The sequence below is a fragment of the Cornus florida genome, unplaced genomic scaffold, assembly GCF_030987335.1.
Source record: "Cornus florida cultivar Cherokee Brave unplaced genomic scaffold, ASM3098733v1 CherokeeBrave_3.0.0_Hap2_Chr09, whole genome shotgun sequence".
NCBI classification, from domain to species: Eukaryota; Viridiplantae; Streptophyta; class Magnoliopsida; order Cornales; family Cornaceae; genus Cornus; species Cornus florida.
The window spans coordinates 54,132,383-54,153,370 of record NW_026775579.1 but is presented as its reverse complement, the minus strand read 5'-3'; positions in this window follow the sequence as shown (position 1 = coordinate 54,153,370).

The window sequence follows — 20,988 nt, the reverse complement described above, 5'->3', positions numbered from 1 at the left end:
AACCATCTGTTAACACGGAAAGACAGACATCAGTACCATTTCTAAACGAACTGTAAGGAATACAATGAATCCTAAACTTAAGCTCTAATCAAGAGAAAACGTTATGCGGAAGTCTTTTTACGAAACATCCTAGAGACACTTGAGCCTGGAGTGCTCTGATACTAACTGTGATACCCCTCGAATCCAAGACATAGGTTGATCTGGCCTAGGACCGAACCCGAGGGAATATCAAACAATTAATATTTATAACGAACACAGATGACAAAATGGAATAAGAATAAATAACAAAAGTGGAAAAGAATACTAATATAAAATCCTCAACTGATAAAACTTAGTAAAATCCAATTGTCAAAACCTCCATGATTACAACTCGGGAATCCATCTCTAGTGGACCCCTAAAAATAATCCAAACTGAAAATAAAAACAACTGAAAGAAACATCCATAAAATAAGCTATGGAGAGAATCCTACGTAGTCGGTGGAATGGAAGTCCGTATCTGCTTTGCACGACCAAGCTCTAACCCTAGAACTGATGAGCACTTGAAAAATAAAAAAGTGGGTCAGGCGCACATGCAAGTCTTAATCCAACTGTAATCCATACAATGCCCGATACGCAGATACACCCTAAATACCCTCAACATAACTAGATAATCCATAAATATACATATATATCCACACTAAGGATATTCACTGGATTATAGTAGAGGTCTCAACCTGAATAGAAGGCAACATGCGAAAACGCACCCAAAGGTGGGCATGAATACCTAGACCTAACAGGGTACACCTACCTACTATATCCGGCTACGCATCCACAGCATATATGCATCCTAACCAATGACTCTGAGACTCAAGCTCATATCGTGGTACCATAATCATATATCTAAAGTCCGTCCGAAACCACAGTATGTCATTCACTTATTCAATGAAGAGACATACAAAATATCGTCCAGATAAGCACTCAACTTATTCAGCTGATGTGACTTAACTACAACTAATTAATCCAGGGAGTCACTCAACCTGGTCAGTTGATTTGACTCAAACACATTAATGGATTCAATGTTTTACAATCCATACTTTCCATCCAGTAGGTTAGGTTAGCGTTTTTAAGCTAAACCATCCCTAGTATGCCACCGTCCCATACCGGTGCACACAATTCTCCATAATCACGTAGATTATAACACTTAAATAATTATTAAGTGATTTGCAATCCCAACCCTCATCCAAGTAATTGCAGAAGAACAGTTAATATTCTAGCAATTTAAATCCGAGCAATAATTCAGGTAATCGCAGAAAAAGATTAAATCTTTCGACCATTAATATCCAGAGCATGCATATAACACATTTATTAAGCAGATGACCCTAATATGCATTTAGAATCAGTACATAAGCACATGATAATCCACTGGATTTCCAAAGTTTAGCCTAAGCAACTAAGTCTCCTTCCATCCATTAACCGTATACAATGTGCATAACTTTTATACAGTTTGTTCCGTTAATTCAGAGGCAAGCTTTGATCAATGAAGGATCCTAGTAACACTCAAAATTAGCTTCTTAATCACTCTGGAAGGTCCCAAAATTTTCAACACAGTTCAGACACTCAAACAAGTCCAAACAGTTCATCAAAAACACCTTCAGGAAGCAGTTTAAGAGAGAGCCTGTTGTAATTCTGAAAAAGCAGGCTCTTTGAAATCCTAGAGCCGCCTCTTAGGAGGGTAGAGCCGGCTCTACCTCTCCTAGAGCCAGCTCTTTAATGGGGGAGCCGGCTCTCTCCTCTTCCTCGAGCCTCCTCCAACCTCTGTTACTCCTGCGACTTTCTGCAGTGTTTCCGGCCATTCACAACCTGTCTAGTTGGTTTTAAACTGACCCTAACAGTCCTATCTATCTCCAATATAATTCCCAAGATGTGTTTATAGCAGTTGAAAACATACATAGAGGCTACAAGTTCTACAGATTTTTCATGCTTTAAGAAACATACTGCTAACAGATACACACAAACTATAATTGAACAAATTTTTACACATACAGAACATTGATATAACAACTATTATACATAAGAAACTCAATTAATGCTTAATTAAATCCTAGAGGCTATCTAGGTGAACAGAACAAAGGCAAAGGGAAGAAGAAAGAAAAGAACTTGCCTTTGAGTTTCAGACTTGAAACTCTAATTCCTAGTTTCTGTATTGCCCGTTCAACTCCCCACTGCTGTTCCACAAACCCATGTTGCTTCCTTCTTGCTCCCACCTAGCCTTCCTCTCCTATCTTTCTTTGTTCTCCCTCTAAACCTCACAGTTTCTGTGTGTTTTTACAGAACTCAATTCACGTCTACGAGCTAACTGCTATGAATCAAAAACCCTAGGCTTACCGCATGTGATATATTTATAAGCTTAACCCTGAACCCTAATCCTTGTAACCTTAGAGCCAGAGCCAATCTCGGCCCATAAACCAACCTATAATATACCTACGTCGGCCACCCATGTGAATTTTAAACCTAATGAAACTATACGTATGTGTAACAGCAAAAATAGTCACGTGTAAATCAAAACCATTAAATTTAAAATTCCATTAAATCAATTAAACAATTAACTAAATCCAATTAAATAAAAACAATTAAGCAAATAATTACATAACATGACTAATTAAACAAATAAAACCATTAAGCAAATAATGAAGTAAAACAATTACGCAAATAATCAATTAAAATGCAAACAATTAAACAAATTCAAATAAAATGCAAACAAATAATAAATTAAATTCCAGGAATAGACTTTTTAAAATTAGGGGTATTACATTCTTCCCCCCTTAACAAAAGGAATTCCGTCATCGAAATTCGCTCTTACCTTCATCCAATATTTCAGGAAACTGTGAGAGAATCACATCCTCCCGTTCCCAAGTGGATTCAGCCTCATTGTGATGACTCCACTGAACACAAACTAAAAGAATAACTTTGTTACGAAGGATTTGATCCCACCGGTTGACAATACGACACGGTGGCTCCAAATAAGTTTCATCCGGCTGCAACTCAATCTCCCCAACATTGATATGCTGATATCGATCCTCATCTTGCAGAAATTTTCGCAACACGGAAACATGGAATACGTTGTGTACACGATCCAAATTATTCGGAAGTGCCAACCGATAAGCAACAGCTCCGACTCGATCCATAATCATGAATGGACCGACAAATTGCGGTGACAACTTCCCTTTCTTCCCAAAGCGCATGACTCCTTTCAGAGGAGACACTTTGAGTAGAACCTGATCCCCAACCTGAAACTCCAAAGCACGAGTGCGATGATCAGCATAGCTCTTCTGCCTACTTTGAGCAGTACACATGCGATCCCTAATAAGAGCAATCTTCTCAGAAGTATCCTTAATGAACTCAGGACCCAAGAATCTGCTCTCGCCAACCTTCATCCAACAAACAGGCGATCGACACGGTCGGCCGTATATCGCCTCAAATGGTGCCATCCCAATAGTCTTCTGGAAACTATTGTTATAAGCAAACTCCACAAGCGGTAAGTAATCCTCCCAGTGGCCCTTGAAATCAAGAACACACGACCTAAGCATATCCTCCATGATCTGATTCACCCTCTCAGTCTGTCCATCAGTCTGAGGATGATAAGCAGTACTAAGGTGTAACTCTGTATCCAAAGCCTGCTTGAAACTCTTCTAGAATCCAGACACAAAGCTCGAATCCCTGTCCGATATAATAGATAATGGAATGCCATGTAACTTCACAATCTCAGAAATGTAAAGTCTCGCCATCTGTTCCGAAGTGAAATCAGTACGGATAGGCAAGAAATGAGCTGATTTCGTCAATCTGTCCACGATGACCCAAATGGAATTGTGATCCTTGAAGGAATTTGGTGATCCTATTTCCACTTCGGTATCGGTAGTGGCTGTAAAGCTTCTGACGGCCTCTGATGATCAATCTTGACCATCTGACAAGTACTACATCGTGAGATAAAAAAAGCAATGTCCCTCTTCATACCTGCCCACCAAAACTGCCGCTTCATATCCTGATACATCTTGTCGCCTCTTGGATGAACAGAAAACTCAGAGTGGTGAGTCTCATTCATCACATCCTTCCTCAACTTATCAGCAGAAGGTACCACTAACCGTCCCTTGTACCTCAAACCTCCATCTGCCCCAACGTAGTAGAATGGAACCTCTCTGGAAGCTATCTCCACAATTTCGTCAATGCACTGCTGATCCGTTAGTTGTGCCTTCAAAACCTTGTGAATAATAGAAGGTGTAACCACTATGCAAGCCATGAAAGCATCCGACAATTCATCCACCTTCTTAAACGCATTCCACTCAGTAGTGAATAGAGCGGAAAGACTACCAACAGGTCGGCGACTGAGTGCATCCACCACCACATTCGCTTTCCCTGGATGGTACTGTATAGAGAAGTGATAGTCTTTTACAAACTCCAACCATCTGCGCTATCTCATATTTAGCTCCCGCTGAGTGAATAAGTACTGCAGACTCTTGTGATCGCTAAACAACCTGAAGGATTCACCCAACAGATAATGCCTCCAAATACGTAAGGCAATAACCACAGCTGCCAACTCCAAATCATGCGTTGGATAATTAAGCTCATGAGGCTTAAGCTTTCGAGATTCATACGAAATCGGTCACTCCTCCTGCATTAGAACACATCCAAGACCCTGCAACGAAGCATTCGTATAAACCAGATACTCTATCCTGCTCTGTGGGGTAGACAAAACCGGTGCAGATGTCAACTTAGTGTTAAGCTCATCAAAAGCTCTTTGAAAATGTTCATCCCACACGAACCATACACCCTTCTTAGTCAGATGAGTGAGTGGTCCTGCTATCTTTGAGAACCCCTGGATGAACCTCCTATAATATCCTGCTGAACCGAGAAAACTTTGAATCTCAGTAGGTAATGTAGGCCATCCCCACTCAACCATCGCTGAAACTTTGGCCGGATCCACCGCTATTCCCCTTTCTGACACCACGTGACCTAGAAACTTCACCTCCCGTTGCCAAAATTCATACTTCTCGAACTTGGCATACAACTGGTGTTCACGAAGCATCTGTAAAACTATCCGAAGATGTCTAGCATGATCGTCCTCTGACCTCGAGTAAATTAAAATGTCATCTATGAAGACAATAACAAATTGATCCAAGTAAGCCCTGAAGACTCTGTTCATTAAATCCATGAAAACCACTGGTGCATTAGTTAACTCGAATGGCATCACCCGAAACTCATAAGATCCATATCTAATGAGAAACGCTGTCCTCGGAACATCCTGCTCCCGAACCTGAAGTTAATGATATCCAAACCGCAGATCAATCTTAGAGAAATAAGTAGCTCCCTTCAACTGATCAAATAAGTCATTAATCCTGGGTAAAGGATACTTGTTACGAATCGTAACCTTGTTCAACTACCTGTAATCTATACACGGGTGGAGTGAACCATCCTTCTTCTTTACAAATAACACTGGCGCTCCCCAGGGTGAAGTACTCCTGCGAATGAAACCCTGGCTGAGTAGTTGCTGAATCTGATACCTCAGCTCGCGCATCTCCACTGGTGCCATCCTATAGGGTGCCCTAGCAATAGGCGCAGTGCCTGGAGCTAAGTCTATCACAAAATCGATCTCGCGACTAGGTGGCAATCCTGGAATCTCCTGAAATGCATCCGGGAAATCCTGTATAATCGGTATGTTATCCAATGATATAGTAGTCCCCTCCTCCGTTTCCTCCTCCACATAGAATAAATAGGTACTAATGACCCCGCTAGAACGTGGCATAGTGACGACATACATGTCCTGACCAGGTATGGTAAACACAATAGACCTATCAAAGCAATTAACTTGGGCATGGTAGTGCGATAACCAATCCATCCCAAGTATCACATCATAAGTGTGCATGTCCAGGACCAATAGATTGGCTAGAAATCTGAGTCTGCCAATATCTAGTGACACAGGCCTATCACTCTCATGAAGAATGGCTGTATCGCCTAACAGTGTAAAAATACCCTATGGTCTATTGCATACCCGAGTCATCATCCTAGACAAAGCAACAAATGATCTAGCTACAAATGAGTGTGTAGCACCCGTATCAAATAACACACGTCTAAGTAAACCATGAATAGGAAACTTACCCTCAACAGCTTGAGGTGCCTGCAAATCATGTGGCATGGGATTGTACACCTTGCCATAATGTAACTGCTGCGGTGCCTGTCCCTGAGGCTACGGCGGCACTGGTAAAGCTGGATATGTTTGTTCCTGAATCCGTGGAACCTGTGGAGCTAGTAAAGGCACTGGCACCCTCTGCCCCTACTGCACATGCTGTCCCTGTCTTTATCTTTGTCCCTGTTTTATTGTAGGACACTGCTTGAAAGTGTGACCATACTCTCCACAAGTGTAGGAACTACCCTGGAAAGTACCAAATGGTCTCCTTTGTCGGTTAGCCTGTGGCTGACCCTGTCCTGCCTGTGGTCCCCCATTCTGCTGTCGCTAAACAGGTGCCACATCTTTGGGAGCATCCGAACCACCCTTGTGCTTCTTCTAAGGCTGTTGTCCCTACAATTTGCCCTTGTCATTTTGTTAGTGTCCGTTCCTATTCCCTTTCTCAGCTGACTAGTTAGTAGAGTCTCTGTCACCCCGCTTCTCACCCTTGGCCTATCTGATGTCCACGGTAAACTGGTACTGCTGTAGAACGGCGTCTACCACCTGAGCATAGGTAGTATAAGCTGGACTACCTGTAATAGCTCTTTTGATAGACCACATCAGTCCCTTGATGAAACTATTGCGCTTCTTTTCCTCTGTATCCACCTCCTCCGGTGCAAAGAGAGACAAACGTGTGAACTGCTACTCATACTCTGCCATTGTTATGTTTCCTTGCTGCAGATTGAGAAACTCAGTCTTTATGGCTCCCCTGACTGCATAAGGGAAGTACTTTTCATCAAAGCGTGCACTGAACTGATCGTAAGTCAATGCCATCCTCTCCTCTGCGGTGGAAACTGACTCCCACCACTGTAGTGCATCCCCAACTAGCTTGAATGTAGCAAGCATCTGCTTCTGAACCTCCGTGCAATGAACCAAGCGAAGATGTCGCTTGATGTCCTGTTTCCACTGGTGAGCTGCTCTCGCATCGATGGAGCTTGTGAACTCAGGTGGGCTCCCATTTGTGAAATAACTCCCGGCCTTCTCCCAAGTATCAATCTGAACAACTGGTGCTGGTAACGGTGTCGGCTGTACCTGAGGCTAATTCCGAAATGCATCTGTTACCCCAGCTTCTGTAGCCCGAGCAATGAGGTCATTGATATGAGGAGGATACTCTGGATCTCCTCCCTGATCCCGAGTCTGTTGAACTGCCTCCTGCAATTGACCATCATCATCCTGAAACCCAAGCCTTTGCTGCTCTTCCTCCGTTTGCTGACGCCGTAGGAGATATTGTTGCCTACGTGCCGCTCTCCTTTCCTTCCTAGTTCTTTGCATGTTCTGTCCGTTTCTAGTGTTAACCATCTGTTAACACGGAAAGACAGACATTAGTACCATTTCTAAACGAACTGTAAGGAATACAATGAATCCTAAACTTAAGCTCTAATTAAGAGAAAACGCTACGCGGAAGTCTTATTACAAAACATCCTAGAGACACTTGAACTTGGAGTGCTCTGATACCAACTGTGATACCCCTCGAATCCAAGACACGGGTTGATCAGGCCCAGGCCCGAACCCGAGGGAATATCAAACAATTAATATTTATAACGAACACAGATGACAAAATGAAATAAGAATAAATAACAAAAGCTGAAAAGAATACTAATATAAAATCCTCAACTGATAAAACTTAGTAAAATCCAACTGTCAAAACCTCTATGATTACAACTCGGGAATCCATCTCTAGTGGACCCCAAATAATAATCCAAACTGAAAATAAAAACAACTGAAAGAAACATCCAGAAAATAAGCTATGGAGAGAATCCTACGTAGTCGGTGGAATGGACGTCCGTATCCGCTCTGCACGACCAAGCTCTAATCCTAGAACTGACGAGCACCTGAAAAATAAAAGAGTGGGTCAGGCCCACATGCAAATCTTAATCCAACTGTAATCCATACAGTGCCCGATATGCAGATATACCCTAGATACCCTTAACATAACTAGATAATCCATAAATATACATATATATATCCACACTAAGGACATTCACCGGACTATAGTAGAGGTCTCAACCTGAATAAAAGGAAACATGCGAAAACGCACCCAAAGGTGGGCATGAGTACCTAGACCTAATAGGGTACACTTACTATATCCGGCTATGCATCCACTACATATATGCACCCTAACCAACGACTTTGAGACTCAAGCTCATATCATGGTACCATAATCATATATCTAAAGTCTGTCCGAAACCACAACATGTCATTCACTTATTCAATGAAGAGACATACAAAATACCGTCCAGATAAGCACTCAACTTATTCAGCTGATGTGACTTAACTACAACCAATTAATGCAGGGAGTCACTCAACCTAGTCAGTTGATTTGACTCAAACACATTAATGGATTCAATGTTTTACAATCCATACTTTCCATCCAGTAGGTTAGGTTAGCGTTTTTAAGCTAAACCATCCCTAGTATGCTACCGTCCCATACTGGTGCACACAATCCTCCATAATCACGTAACCCTCATCCAAGTAATTGCAGAAGAACAGTTAATATTCTAGCAATTTAAATCCGAGCAATAATTCAGGTAATCGCAGAAAAAGATTAAATCTTTCAACCATTAATATCCAGAGCATGCATATAACACATTTATTAAGTAGATGACCCTAATATGCATTTAGAATCAGTATATAAACACATGATAATCCATTGGATTCCCAAATTTTAGCCTAAGCAACTAAATCTCCTTCCATCCATTAACTGTATACAATGTGCATAACTTTTATACAGTTTGTTCCGTTAATTCAGGGGCAAGCTTTGATCAATTAAGGATCCTAGTAACACTTAAAATTAGCTTCTTAATCACTCTGGAAGATCCCAGAATTTTCAACACAGTTCAGACACTCAAACAAGTCCAAAGAGTTCATCAAAAACACCTTCAGGAAGCAGTTTAAGAGAGAGCCTGTTGTAATTCTGAAAGAGCAGGCTCTTTGAAATCCTAGAGCCACCTCTTAGGAGGGTTGAGCTAGCTCTACCTCTCCTAGAGCCGGCTCTTTAATGGGGTAGCCGACTCTTTGCATTCCAGAGCCGGCTCTCTCCTCCTCCTCGAGCCTCCTCCAACCTCTGTTACTCCTGTGACTTTCTGCAGTGTTTCCGGCCATTCACAACCTGTCTAGTTGGTTTTAAACTAACCCTAAGAGTCCTATCTATGTCCAGTATAATTCCCAAGATGTGTTTATAGCAGTTGAAAACAAATATAGAGGCTACAAGTTCTACAGATTTTTCACGCTTTAAGAAATATACTGCTAACAGATACGCACAAACTGTAATTGAACAAATTTTCACACATACAGAACATCGATATAACAACTATTATACATAAGAAACTCAGTTAATGCTTAATTAAATCCTAGAGGCTATCTAGGTGCACAGAACACAGGCAAATGGAAGAAGAAAGAAAAGAACTTGCCTTTGAGTTTCAGACTTGAAACTCTAATTCCCAGTTTCTGTATTGCCCGTTCAACTCCCCACTGCTGTTCCACAAACCCACGTTCCTTCCTACTTGCTCCCACTTAGCCTTCCTCTCCTATCTCTCTTTGTTTTCCCTCTGAACCTCACCGTTTCTGTGTGTTTTTACAGAACTCAATTCACGTCTACGAGCTAACTGCTATGAATCAAAAACCCTAGGCTTACCGCATGTGATATATTTATAAGCTTAACCCTGAACCCTAATCCTTGTAACCTTAGAGCCAGAGCCCATCTTGGCCCATAAACCAACCTGTAATATACCTACGTCGGCCACCTATGTGAATTTTAAACCTAATGAAACTATACGTATGTGTAACAGCAAAAATAGTCATGTGTAAATCAGAACCATTAAATTTAAAATTTCTTTAAATTAATTAAACAATTAACTAAATCCAATTAAATAAAAATAATGTAGCAAATATTTACATAACATGACTAATTAAACAAATAAAACCATTAAGCAAATAATTAAGTAAAACAATTACGCAAATAATCAATTAAAATGCAAACAATTAAACAAATTCAAATAAAATGCAAAATAAAAATAAATTAAATTCCAGGAATAGCCTTTTTAAAATTAGGGGTCACTTGATTGTAATCCCTTGATTCAAGGGTTAACCTTAACTTTAGGATCAAGTATATTAATCCTTAACTTTATGAGTCAAGGCTTAACTTTAGGATCAAGTATATTAATTTTCCTTTATAGCTTTCACAATTTAGTATAAAAGCCATGTATACTATTGTACAAAGATATTTAGAAAAAAGAGAAGTTTTCTCTACAATTTCATCTTTCCCATCTCATATTTTTACATGGCATCAGAGCAAGCCGATTCTAGGCCCTCTGTTATCATCATCCCTTGACCAATTTTTTTTTCCTTTCCTCATTATTCTTTATGGCTGACATTAGTGAAATAGATAAATCTGGTGAACCAAAATTTATTCTCACATAATTGACTACCCGAATGGCTGAAGCTTTGACCAAAGTTCAGACCATGACCCATACCACCGAATCTTCCACTGCTTCGATCGGTATCAAGTTGGACAGTACCAACTATGCTCTATTGTCCCAAGTTGTTGAGATGTACATATTCGGCAAAGACAAGTTGGGATATATTAACAGTGACTTTCCTTAACCTCTTCAAACTGATCCAACCTTTTAAAAATGGCACACCAACAACGTTATTGTCAAGGGATAGCTGATCAACTCCATAAACCCATCGCTGATTGGGAACTTCATTCCGTTTCCAACTACAAAGCTGGCCTAGGACTCCATTCCTACTACCTACTTTGATGGTAGTGATACCTCTCAGGTATACGATCTCTAACGCCGTGTGAGTAGTCTATGTTAAGCTGGTGGTTCTTTTGAAAAATATTATAACAATCTCCAAGGTTTATGGCGTGAGATCGATTTCCGTCATCCTAATCCGATAGAGTGTGTTGTTGATATTCAACATTATAAAAACCTTGTTAAGGAAAACCGAGTGTATGTTTTCTTCGATGGTCTCGATGATCGGTTGGACAAAATTCGGGGTGATGTACTCTAGATGCGTCCGTTTCCCACCATCGAACAAACGTATGGCCATGTTCACCGGAAAGCGATCTTGCAGGTGGTTATGATCAATGGGAGCACTGTAGATACCCCAGGAGTAGTTATAGAATCTAAAGGTTTCAAGCTAGGACAGTCAGCTCCTCATACTATCGGATCTCTTTCTTTGGGCAGTGGAAAACATGGTCCATCCTCAAAGTCACGAGCAACATCTGCTGGAAAGAAGTATACCTTTTATGGTAATCTGAAACATACTCGTGAAAACTGCTTCAAGTTGCACAAGTATCCCAACTGGTGGAATGAATTGCAGGTTCGAAAGCGCCCTGATGTTGCTAAAAATGATGGGGGAGCGGGTGTGATGACCCTGTGGGCGGGTATGCCTTGGGCAGGTGCGAGACACTGACAAGCTACCATATTGGCGACCTATGGGTGTACAATCCTATATCGCCTGGGAAAGGGAAAGGTGAAGTGTTTATATGTAGGTGTGTCATTTCAATTGGTATGAGGCCTTTTAAGGTAAAGTTCAAGAGCAAAACTATGCGGGCTCAGGCCCAAAACGGACAATATCATACCATGTGGTGGAGTGGGTCATTACAAATGGTATCAGAGCTTGACCCAGCCAGAAGTGTGCCGATGAGGACGTCGGGCCTCCAAGGGGGTGGATTGTGATGACCCTGTGGGTGAGTGCGAGACACTGACATGCTACCACACTGGCGAGCTACGGGTGCACAATCCCATATCACCTAGGAAAGGGAAAAGTGAAGTACTTATATGTAGGTGTGTCATTTTAATTGGTATGAGGCCTTTTAAGTTAAAGCCTAAGAGCAAAATCGTGCGAGCTCAGGCCAAAGCGGACAATATCATACCATGTGGTTGATAAGTGCCGAATATTGCATATTCAAGCGCCCTTATTTGCATTAGTTAAGTCCATTATTTGATTTTTTTTTATATAGATTATCTTTAATTTCGTGTTTTTGTGTATTTTCAGGTTTGTTTCCCAAAAAGAAATAAAATGGAAGTCTTAAAGGCTTTTTGAAGATCAAGTCATTCTAGGCCTTAGCACCCTATGATTTCCAAGAGGAATTTGCTAAATTTTGCTCATGGAGACTCTCTAAAAAACAAAAGGGTAGATGATGGACTCAATGACCCAAAACCAAGATCAAGGTGAAAGAGGATCAAAAGCTTGAAGAATTGAAAAAAGTTCAAAGCAGGAGAAAAAAAAAAAAATTCTAAGGCATGGACGAGCGCTCGTCCAAAGCCATATGAGCGCTCGTCTACCATTCATCAACACCCGGCGCATGCACCATGTCACACGAGCACTCGTCCCTCATACGAGTGCTCCAATTCGAAGTAGAGAGAAAAAATGTAATTACGAGCATTCGTCTCTTCAATGGACTTGTTTGTGCAGCTACGGACCAATAAAAAGAAGGCTAATTATGAGTGCTCGTCCCTTCACTAGATGAGTGCTTGTCCAGGCACTACAGACCCAGTTAGCATTTTGAAACTTTCAATTGGATTCCCTTCTTAATTGGGTTGTTAGTCAAATGCTTTTAGGGGACATGGACCTTGATTTTGAGAAGGTTTAGTAGACATCTTGTCTATATGAGGAAAGGGGATGATTGTAAAACATTATGAAGTTGTTGGAGGATTATTCTAGAGAGAGAAATAATGAGTTCTTGAGAGTTCTTGTGAGCTTTTGTTATATTCTTGCTGAAGAGGGCAAAATGGAAAAGATGAGTGCTTCAACCTCTCCCTCCCTTGCTGCTATGGGTAACTAACTCCCTTCCTAGGGAGGTGATGAAGCTCTTCCTTGTAAGCATAGTCTAGTTGTATTTTGATTTGGGAAATGAAGTATGTATATGATAGTTTCATAGTCTAGAGATTTACACAAGTTGTAATGGCTCTTTATTTCAATAAATGAATGTGTTGAACTTATTATCTTGTCTTAGATTGTATTTTCTCATGATTATATTATTTATATCTTCATAGTGAGAATGGAGATGAGATTATGAAATAGTTTTTAATGGCATGTTGTATGGAAATTGTGATAGTCCATAGCTCAGGGCCTTCCTTTGATGGATTATTCTTGGTTTTTGACTTCATGTGTTTTCATCATATTTATTGAGGAATTTGAAAGTCCTTAGCTTAGTGAGCATGTCATAAGCTACACCCTAGTCTAGGTAGTTAAAGCATGTAAAAATTTGATGGATTATACTTAATTCTTGATTTTATGTAATTCTTGAAGATAATGTAGTAATCATGTATTTCTACATAGCATGGTCACATATATAATTTATTCCCCAAGTTAATCACAAGCAAGCATGTTTATATGGTTGGTGGTGGATTCATTTCCCTAGCTCTTTCTACATAAGTTTAATTCATCTTAAATTCATTCCATTTACTGTTTTATGCACATTTCAATTCCTAGTTTTAAGTGACAAACAAATCAAACCTTATACACCCCTTTCATCAAACAAAGTGATTTTACAACCTTGGATGCCATAAACTAACAATCCTTGTGGTTTGACTTACCCTTACGATAACCCTATTTTACAATGATTTGTGCTATTACAAGTGTTGATTATTATTGATAAACATATTTCAACCCACCAGTGGTGGAGTGGGTCGTTACAGCGGTTAAGGCTGCGGTGGCCCTTGCAGAGCCGCATATCTCTCTCACACACCTGTCAAGCTTTCCCAGGAAATTTCTTCTCTTCCGAAACCAGGTACCTATGGTAACGTCCTCTTTAGTTCTCATAGAGATATTGATAGTGGTGTCTAGATACTTAACTCCGGGGCCATTGACCATATGACATTTGATGCTACCGACTTCTCACAGACCTCCTCACCACGACGTATGAGTATTACAAATGCCGATGGGGTTATTTCTTCGGTCACAGGGTTGGCACTATGACCTTATCACCTTCTCTCTCATTATCTAATACTTTACTTGTTCCTTCTCTTTCATATAAATTGCTCTCTATCAGTCAAGTTACTACAGACCTGAACTGTGGTGTACTCATTTATCCCACTTTTTGTCTTTTTCAGGATATTCTCACCAAGGAGATTATTAGGCGTGGTACTAAGAGGGGGGGATTGTACTACATGGACGATTCAGCATGGGGCGGGCACATCACATGCATCATCCAAATGGTATAAAGGAGAGACATATTTGACTGTGGCATCGTCGTTTGGGACACCTATCATTTAGTTACATGAGACATTTATTTCCTGGTTAATTTTCATATGTACTGATCATTGACTTTAAATGTGATACCTGCATTTTAGCTAAAAGTCATAGAGCTACTTATCCCTTGAGCATGAATAAAAGTGATATTCCATTTGTGTTAATTCATTCTGATGTGTGGCGTCATTCCCCAGTTTCTACTACATCTCGTATTCGTTGGTTTGTGATCTTTGTTCATGATTGTACCCGCATGACTTATATATACTTGTTGAAACATAAAGACGAAGTACTGAGTGTGTTTAAATCCTTTCATGTACTGGTTCAAACTCAATTTTCAGCTAAGATTCTGATTCTTAGATCTGATAATGGTGGCGAGTATGTTAACCAGCGGTGACACGAATATTTCCAAAATCATGGACTTATTCATCAAACCGCTTGCCCACAGACTCCTGAGCAAAATGTTGTTACTGAGAAGAAGAACCGGCATATTCTTGAAACTGCCCGTGCTTTTTTATTTAGAGCTCATATGCCCAACCGGCATTGGGCCGATGCAGTTACCACTGCTGTGTATTTCCTTAATCATATGCCTTCCAGAGTATTAAATTTGAAGACCCCATTATAGGTTCTTTTGACGTATGTGTCCTTACCCTCAATTTTTATGATTCCTCCCTGAATTTTTGGATGTGTTGCATTTGTGCATCTTCATAAGAACCATTGAACTAAACTTAATCCATGTGCCATCCATTGTCTCTTCTTGGGATACGCCGTACATCAAAAAAGGTACCGATTTTATGATCCAACTACTAAATGCACCTATGTGACTATGGATGTTACTTTTATGAAATCCAACACTTTCTTTTCCCCTCTAATATCCAATTCTTCTCTTCAGGAGGAGATACGAAATGAAGAGCTGGATTGGTTGAGATATGACTGGCCGGGCTTTAATGACATAGGGGTGGATGTGTCTTCAAAAGTTGATGTTGATATGACTTCAAGAGTGGCACCTACACCGTCTGAAGTTGATGTTGATATGACTTCAAGCGCGGCACCTACACCATCTGAAGCTGGAATAGAATCCCCCCACTCCTCAGTACCTGAAGTCTTGTCTCCTGAGAATATTCTCGAAGTAAGCTCTTCCACTACACCTCTAAATACTAATGATATGGATACCTCGGTTGGCTATACTTTACCTTTCAGGCATAATCGTGGCAAACTACCAAATAGATATTCTCCAAACATTGAGGAACGAAGGTCGATGTATCTAATTGTGAACTACGTGTTTATACAAAGGCTATCCAAACCCTTCAAGACATTTGTGTATGAACTTTCCTCGTGTCACGTTCCCACCGGTGTTTAGGAAACCTTAACAAATCCAAAGTGGACTCAAGCTATAAAGGAAGAAATGAAGGCACTGTTGAAGAATGAAACATAGTCTCTTGTTCCATTACCCGAGGGAAAAAAGATAGTGGGTTGTAAATGGGTGTTTTCCATCAAAGATAAGGCAGATGGATCTATCAAACGATACAAAATGAGGCTTGTGGCAAAGGGCTATACCAAACATATGGTGTATACTATTAGAAAACTTTCTCACCAGTGGCGAAGTTGAACACAGTGAGAGTTTTGTTATCTCTTGCGGCAAACCTTGATTGGCTATTGTACCAGTTTGATATAAAGAATGCCTTCCTCCATGGCAACCTCGAGGAGGAAGTCTACATGGATGTTCCACTAGGCTACACGACAACTTCAAAGACCTATGTTGTGTGCAAATTATAGCAAGCACTGTATGGATTAAAGTAATCAACTTGAGCATGGTTTAGGCGATTTAGCTTGGTAATGAAGAAATATGGCTTCCAACAAAGCAACTCAGATCATACACTATTCCTAAAGCATTAACTAGGAAAGGTAATAGCGTTGATAGTCTATGTAGATAACATGATTACTACAGGGGATGACATGGAAGAAATATTGAGGCTCTAAAAGTAATTGGCAACTGAATTTGAGATGAAGAACCTAGGAGGACTTAAATATTTTTTGGAAATTAAAATTGCTAGACCAAAACAAGGTATATTTCTTTCCCAATGAAAATATGTACTAGATTTTCTATCAGAGGTGAGATTGCTAGAGTGTAAGCCTGCAGACACTCTAATTGTTTAAAACCAGAAGCTTAGAGAATATCCAAACCAGGTGCTGACGAATAAGGAGAGATACTAGAGATTGGTTGGTAAGCTCATTTATCTCTCACATACTTGCCCAGATATTGCTTATGCTATGAGTGTAGTAAGTTAGTTCATGCATCGTCCTAGTGAAGATCACATGGGTGCTATGATCCGGATTCTTCGATATCTAAAGTCCTCTCTAGGAAAAAGGACTTATGTTTTCGAAAAATAATCATCTAAAGGTTAATGGCTATATAGATGCAGCTTAGGCAGGGAACATCTCGAATAGAAAGTCTACTTTGGGGTACTTCATGTTTGTTGGCGGGAACCTTGTTACATAGAGAAGTAAGAAGCAAAAAGTAGTGGTTTTATTAAGTGCTGAAGCTGAGTTCCGTGGAATGGCTAAGGGTCTCTGCGAGCTTCTCTAGCTTAGAAGACTATTAACAGAAATTAGCTTTGCTCCTAGCTCCGAGATGAGTTTGTTCTGCGACAATAAGGCTACTATTGATGTCTCTCATAACCCAGTCTAGCATAATCAAACGAAATACGTAAAGGTAGATCGACATTTCATCAAACAAAATCTCGAAGCTAAGATAATTTGATTTCCTTTTGTTAAGTCCGAAGACCAGTTGGCAGACATACTTACGAAAGCTGTATCCGGTAAGAACTTCTACAACTTACTTGACAAGTTGCGCATCAAAGATCTATATGTACCAACTTGAAAGGGAGTGTTGGTGTGAGTTGTCATTAGGCTTACAAATTGGAGAGATTATAAGATGTCACTTGATTATAATCCCTTGATTCAAGAGTCAACCTTAACTTTAGGATCAAGTATATTAATCCCTAACTTTAGGATCAAGTATATTAATTTTCCTTATATAGCTTTCACAATTTAGTATAAAAGCCATGTATACTATTGTACAAAGATATATAAAAAAAAAGAGAAGTTTTCTCTACAATTTCATCTTTCCCATCTCATATTTTTATAACTTGTTTTCATTTCTTCCATTAATAGTGGTAGAACTATTACGTCGATTATTCAAGTCATAGTGAAAGCGAGGAATGTATTTGGTGAATTTAGATCGGGTTTTAAAGGTTAAAAAAAGGCTAGAGATTTTGGGATCATGGAATTATGGATGCTAGTGCTGTTATTGCCAGTAGAGGAGAAAGAAACGACAACTGGAGATGAGAAAGAGCCATGGCGCCGGTAGACACTATAGGATCTCCACCACCAGGTCCTCGTTCCTACATCTACATAGTATGTATAAAATAAAGAGTTCAGAAAAACATCAGAAACTTCAAACTTGTCAAAACTAAAGGATTCTATTAATGAATTTATCATAGTACTTGGTTGTCTAATTTTTAAAAAACACCCTGAAGAAAAAATTGACTGTCAAATCAACCTAGAGTTAGTTTAAGTTGGCCAAATGCTGTATTGTGAAACACGTTTGCCATCCTTAACTTAGATAATACTGAAACATGAAATTGTTTAAGAGTTATCAACTCTCTTTATTAATCACTTTATTGCGATAATTTTTTAAATCTCTAAAATGTCGAATCAATATTTTAACAAATCTCTTATTCTAGTGATTGGTAATATAAAAAACTTATAATTGTTGTCATGAGAGACTCTCTTGATGGTCTCACTCTTGTTATAATTATGCGTTAGTCATGTCTATACAATAGTTCATGAATAAGTCCAAGGTAACATATAGTAGGCATAAAATTAATTAGTATTTTTCAAGAATAAAATGAATTAAGTGGCATGGGAAAAACACTATAAGAAAAAGAACCAATATAATGGGATTTAAAATATCTATCCAAAATCATGAATTTACAATGGCTTATATAATGAAAGTTATTACTTTTTATTGGAATCATTATCATGTAGCAAATCCTCCATGTCTTCACATTCCTTTCCCTTTCGGTCTACTTTTCGGATGGTTCAACACCTCGGCATTCCCCGATGTTGTTCCGGTCCATTTCCCGGCATATATTATTCCGGTCTTTTTTTCATACGGCTTAGTTCCGTCCTTTTCCCAATGAGTTCCAGTTTATTTTCCTTGGCAAGATCTGGTCATTTTCCTCAGCAAGATCTGGTCAAAGAATTTCTTTAGCAAGTTGGGCATTTATGATATTCATGCTCCAACTTGAGGGGGAGTGTTAAAATATATAAATATTTCTATATAATTGTGGAGAAAAATCCTCCACCAATTATGGTGCTTCGATCAATTTTCTTCCAATTATAAACATTCCTATACAATAGTGGAACAATCCTTCACTAATCATGGTACGTCCTTTAATTATTGTACATCTTTCATATTTTCTTATCTTTACCTTACCTATATATAGGCTCTTTGCACTCAAGCAAAACAAATTTGAATAATAAAAATGTAGCCTTTAGTGACTCTTTATCCATGGATGTAGGCCTTAGTGCCGAATTATGTATACGCCTATGTTTTTACTCTTTCTTTTTCCTATTTTCATTTCTTATTTATGTATCTAATTTTAACATGGTTTGGTACTAAGGCCTACATCCATGGACAAAAAGCCATTAAGGGCTACATTTTTGTTTTTTAGATCTGCATATTGCTTGAGTACAAAGAGCCTATATATAGGCACGGTAAAGATAAGAAAATATAAAAGGTGTACAATAGTCAAAGGAGGCACCATGATTGGTGGAGGATTTTGCTCCACCGTTATATAGAAATTTTTATAATTGGATGGAAATTGACTGAATCACCATGATTGGTGGAAGATTTTGCTCCACAATTACATAGAAATATTTATATATTTCAACACTCCCCTTCAAGTTGGAGCATGAATATCATGAATGCCCAACTTGCTAAAGAAGCGCCTTGAAAGATGATGAGAAGGTGTCTGGCATAAAGTCAAGAAATTGACCAGATCTTACCATGCCGGGGAAAACGGCTGGAACTAATCCGAGAAAGGGCCAGAACTAAGCCGCCGGGAAAAAACTGAAACAATGCCGTGAAAAGCCGGAACTAAGCTGAGAAATGGCCAAAACTAAGCCAGAAAATGGGCCGGAACAACATCGAGGAATGCCGAGGTGCTGAACCATCCAAAAAATAGACCGAAAGGGAAAGGAATGTGAAGACATAGAGAATATGCTCCATAATAATAATTCCAATACCCCCCCTTAAATTCTAGATGGGATTACAAGAACAATTTGGCTCAGATACCATGTTAAAATTGGATGCAAAATAAAAAATGCAAATAAAAAAAGGGAAGAGAGAAAACACAGACATATAAATAATTCGGTACTGAGGCGAACATCCATGGACAAAGAGCCACTAATGGCTACCTTTTTATTATTCAGATCTGTTTGGCTTGAGTACAAAGAGCCTATATATAGGCACGTAAAGATGAGAAAATATGAAAGGTGTACAATTGTCAAAGGAGACACCGTGATTGGTGGAGGATTTTGTTCCACCGTTATATAGGAATGTTTATAATTGGAAGGAATAACTCTATGAGACTTGGGAAAGACTTCGAGACCTTCTTAGGAAATGTTCGCACCACCTAATTCCAAAATGGCAATTGGTGCAAGCTTTCTATGATGGTTTAACCGAACCATATATACTTATGGTTGACTCATCATGTGGAGGAATGTTCATGTCTAAAAATGCGGATGAGGCTTAGACCTTACTCGATTTGAGTGAAAACTCATTGCAACATAATTCTCATAGGGCTCCAAAATCAACCAATGCAAAGAACATCAATCTATGTCAACCAAAGACAATGAGGGAAGAATTTTCTCAAGTGGATGTCATAGCTCACAAATTATACCAATTAATGCACCACATCTCTCTCCTTCTCTATCTCAAAATTCAGCAAGTGCGGTGTGCGCATCATGCACTAGTCCATTTCATCTCTCGGAAGATTACCCCACACCGGAGCAATTTTCTAGCAACAATCAAGAGTAGGCAAATGCCATGTTTTCCAAGCCCAGAAATAATCCTTACTCCAATACCTACAATCCGGGATGGAAAGATCATCCGAATTTTTCGTGGAGGCAACTAGCCCCACAAAATGTGACATTTTAGAATCAAGGGCAGCAAAATCAGCCTTCTTCTCAATTTCCATATTAGCAATTTCAGGCCTCTTCAAGTTACCATCCACCCTATAATCCAAATGTTTCTGCTCCACCTCTTGTATTTCCAACTGATGAGATTCTTGCTGCCAATAAGCAAGTGATGGAATCCTTTAACAAGCAAATGTTATAATCTAAAAAGCAACTCTTGACATCATTGCAGCCCATTTTCCAAATGGTTCATTCACATACTCAGTCAATAGCTAAACTTGAGAATCAAGTGGGACAAATAGCTAATTCAATGAGCCAACTTCTTCAAAAGGATACGGGAAAACGTCCCGCTCAACCATTTTTGAATCCTAGAGGGATCCATGTGATTA